The 4,144-nt window shown below is 43.8% G+C and overlaps 1 long non-coding RNA gene across 1 annotated transcript; it reads right to left on the minus strand.

Annotated features, from left to right (window-relative positions):
- Positions 1 to 366: 366 nt before the first annotated feature.
- Positions 367 to 3,663, minus strand: LOC136422654 (uncharacterized). The gene is made up of 2 exons (XR_010753653.1): positions 2,412 to 3,663; positions 367 to 2,098 (listed from the first exon to the last, which is right to left on the minus strand). It is a non-coding gene; the product is annotated as an uncharacterized lncRNA (long non-coding RNA).
- Between the last annotated feature and the right edge of the window lie 481 nt (positions 3,664 to 4,144).

The following is a 4,144-nucleotide window of genomic DNA, read 5'->3' on the forward strand; positions in this document are numbered from 1 at the left end:
TCCCCTTTGATAAAGACTCATGTTCAATGTGCCTTAATCTCACTCGAATTACTTCAACAACTTCAGTAATAAGTTAACCTTGATATTGCTTTCTATTTTTCTTCCCATTCTCATTTCTCCATTATAACATCGAATAAGTCTTAATCCAAATTTGAAGGGAGGGAATACACATTACTGTTTCCCTTAAAAGTGAAAATAAACGATTACGAAAAAAATTTTGGCTGATGCATATCGAACGTTGAAACAACTAAATCAAGTTAGTTAACAGATCACTAATTAAACCATACGTATAAACGTGTACACGTACCGACAGCCAAACTAAAACATATATATATATATAAGACAATGCATTAATACGCATATACGTAAACGTACATCAGTACATATGCGAACATTTATTGGTGACAAAATATAGAACACAACAGGCAGACTGTAAACAGACTTTAATAGATATGCTCAAGAAGGGACAAACATGATGCGAATTTACAAACTCATCAAATATAATCATATGTTATCAAGCCCTTGAAAAGACTAAACATAAATACCAACACTTGATAAATAACCAGAATACATCTTTTGTTTATTTTCATGTAGCATACTAAAAGCGCTGAAACCTTTTATTCATTCTTGTTAACATAATTCTCTAAACTTAATTTTCACACATAGCAACAGTTGGATAAATGCCGAGAATCAGAGTCCGTGCCGGTTCAATTTATACAACACTCTAAAACCACGTCTTACCAAATAAAATAAGTCATAACAAAATGGCTCAGAATCTGCCCCCACGATTTCCATAGCCTGGCGGTAACCCTTCACCTGGTCAAACGTATTGTTAACAACGCTCATTCACAGCTAGTTAAAAAACACAAACTCCCAAGCGCCGAAAACAAGAAATATCTAACACTCCCTCTTGGCTTAATGCCTTACCAGGAACACATGCACACATTCACAAATACCCCGTTCGACAAGGCGCCGAATCCGGGAAATATTACATTACTCCCACTTGGCTTCATGCCTTACAGGGAATACACGCACACATTAACACAAACCCCGTTCGACAAAGCGCCGAATCCGGGAAATATTACAACACTCCCACTTGGCTTAATGCCTTACCGGGAACACATGCACACATTAACACATACCCCGTTCAACAAAGCGCCGAATCCGGGAAATATTACATCACTCCCAATTGGCTTAATGCCTTACCGGGAACACACGTACACATTGACACATACCCCGTTCGAGAAAGCTCCGAAACCGGGAAATAATACAACACTCCCCCTTGGCTTAATGCCTAACCGGGAACACGTGCACAAATTAACATATACACAAAATAACACATACTCACCTGCCGAAACCGGGACACACAACAGGGAAAATTTCGAAATGCCGAAGTAAATAAACAACAACCAAAAACAATCACAACGTAAAAGGGGAAAGGAAAACAACAATCAAATATTTTGTCAAAAACATTAGAGAAGCGTAATCACGACACAAAATAATACAGATCTCAATAAAAACAAAGATAATTTAGTCAAAAATCATGTGGATCAAAACTATAGAGGGCGGCATGAAACCGTAGGGAGCTCTGGTGAGAATGCGTAAAGTGGGTTCGTGGGACGGTGAAGCTCTGACATGATGCCTGCATGGCGTCTGGTAGCTGTTGGCAGGATCCCCTGGGTTGCCTGGGTGTATGTCAAGGGAACTGTCGGAGGTAGAACGGGCTCGTGGGATGGTGAAGCTCTGACAAGGTGCCTGCATAGTCAAAACACGTTGAAGAGAACTGAGGAATGTGTCCCAAAACACAAGGCAACAAGACAAGGAAAAAACAATCTTAAATCCTTGCATGTCCATCCACACTGCCCGGGTTCCCAAGGACCACAACGTGCCGTTTACTGGAACAATCTCGGTACTGGTGTCGCTTGCTGCGCTGAAGTAACCCCTTGCTGGGTTGGACTGGGCACTGCCATCGTCGGGTTCGGGACTACAGCCGGAGCCTGCTGACCAGTAGCAGGGGCTGCCTGGGTCGCGGACGAAGCTGCCTGCTGTGCCGGGACTGGAGTCGATTGGGAGGACGGGCCTGGTACTGCGGTAAGACCTGCATAGTTAAAACACACGTTAAGAACAGGGCATTAAATACAATCCTCTTCTCCTCCTCAACCAATCTTTGCCACCACATCCAAACCAAATACCCTGCCCGGGTTCCACAGGACAAAACGTGCCGATTACGTGAACAATCCCGAGCCATTCAGACGATTTTTTTTTCTCTCTCTTTCAACTTTCACCACCACTAATACACGCATTCAAACTACCAAGCAACCATACACAATCTCACAATCAATCGCGTAACGTCTGAAATAAATTCAACCGAAAACAAACAAAAGAAATCCTAGAGAACAGGAAATGTTTACCGCCCCCTCTACCGGGAAATCGGGAATCTGAATGAGGTCGCACAGCCCCACTGATTGCTGGATGGCCAAAGTGACTCCTCGTTACGGTCCCGCAGTGTGACGACCTGGTCTAACGCCTGAGCTGTCCCTCGCTGGACCAGACCAACTCGTCGCCGCCGTCGGACCCGGGACTGGTGCCTGATGTACCGGAGCCGCTACCTACCTGACTGGAGCCGTTCGAGAGGCCAGGCCTGACATTGCTGTAACTCGCACACAAAGACCTGTATGGTTCAAACACACGTCAATTAAGTACAAAAACACGTAGCAGAAAATAATCCACGTTACACTTAGTCCAACACATGTGCACTCAAACCAATTACCTGAATAAAAAAGACAATAAGAAGGAAAAACAATGGCATTCCCACGTGCAGCCAGGTGTCGCATACCTGTAACCATTGTCTGCAGGAGCAGACTACACAAGGAAACAATACGCACGGAAAACGCAACGAGTGTACGAAGAAATGGGAAAGTCCTGGCCTCGTGGCAGCAGCTTCCCGAAGTTTAACCTGCTAAGTTCCTAAAATATCTGCAAACAAACGTAGGTTAAACGTACCCTGCTGTCCAAACATTCAACGAGTGTCTAAAAGTAAGCGGCGCCTACTAAAAAAGGAACGTAAATTAATTAGGTCACACAAGTAGGCACCTGGCCGCGTGCCAGCGTGGCTGGAAGAGAACAAAGAAAGACAAAGGAAATGACCAAAAAGCACGAGAATACAACTCCGACTATCTCTAGTCAAGCAAAAAATCTTGGGCAACTGTTAAACAACAAATACACAACACGAAGACTGGAGTCGCTCGAACACAGCCTTTCAAAAATAAAGATATTGCAACACGTGGCCAAGCCAAAAAATTCGACACAACGTTAACTACAAAGTAAATGCTAAAACTTTCACCCCTACCAGTTCAAATAACCACTAACAAACCTATCCCCTCCCTTCGAAAAGAAGGGACAACCGAGAGAAAACTGCCGTACAGACGTGCCCGAACGCATTCGCGGCTTGCAGACAATTTTCCTCGGCTTCGCTTGCTGGACATTTTCTCCGGGTGGTTGATCTCGTAGACGAAGAGCTAGGGACTCCGTCGGCGGGCGGAGGACCTATAACTAACACCCGGGTGTGGTTACGCGTTGCCTTATATAGTGTGAAGGTATCACCTGATTCCTTCTGACCCATGACCGCGCATGACAAATAGTAGCACTGCGTGATCCAACCGCTTCAAAGATGGTGAACAAAGAACAGTCGTCTGAATGATATGGACGGGTCCATCTACAGGAGGGGTGTGAAAGTTTCAGTCGTTGCGTTTAGATTTTCCTTCAATTGAAATTGTTTCTATGTCTTCGCGTCTTTTAGAAATATAAGGTCAATGGTTTTTATTTTAAGGCAATAAAGATTCTTTAACAAAGAAAAGTTCTATCGATGTTAACAAAAAGAGTCCTCTGACCCTACATTATGGAACGGATTAACGGGTCATTTAGTGTAATAACTGACCACTTGAGATCTGTCATTCAGCACTTGTGACTCCTCTATGTCGTTAAGGCGTCATAACCGATATAAAATGGGGACTTTTGATTGGTCGACGTCATCTGGCTACATTATAATGTTGGATAACAATGTGTGATGCTTATGCTAATCACCTCAACATGGGTTCCAGTGCAACCTTGTCATGTTTCTGGATATCGGTTGCCAGTCGTAAAA

This window comes from Branchiostoma lanceolatum, chromosome 17 (genome assembly GCF_035083965.1).
Source record: "Branchiostoma lanceolatum isolate klBraLanc5 chromosome 17, klBraLanc5.hap2, whole genome shotgun sequence".
NCBI lineage: Eukaryota > Metazoa > Chordata > Leptocardii > Amphioxiformes > Branchiostomatidae > Branchiostoma > Branchiostoma lanceolatum.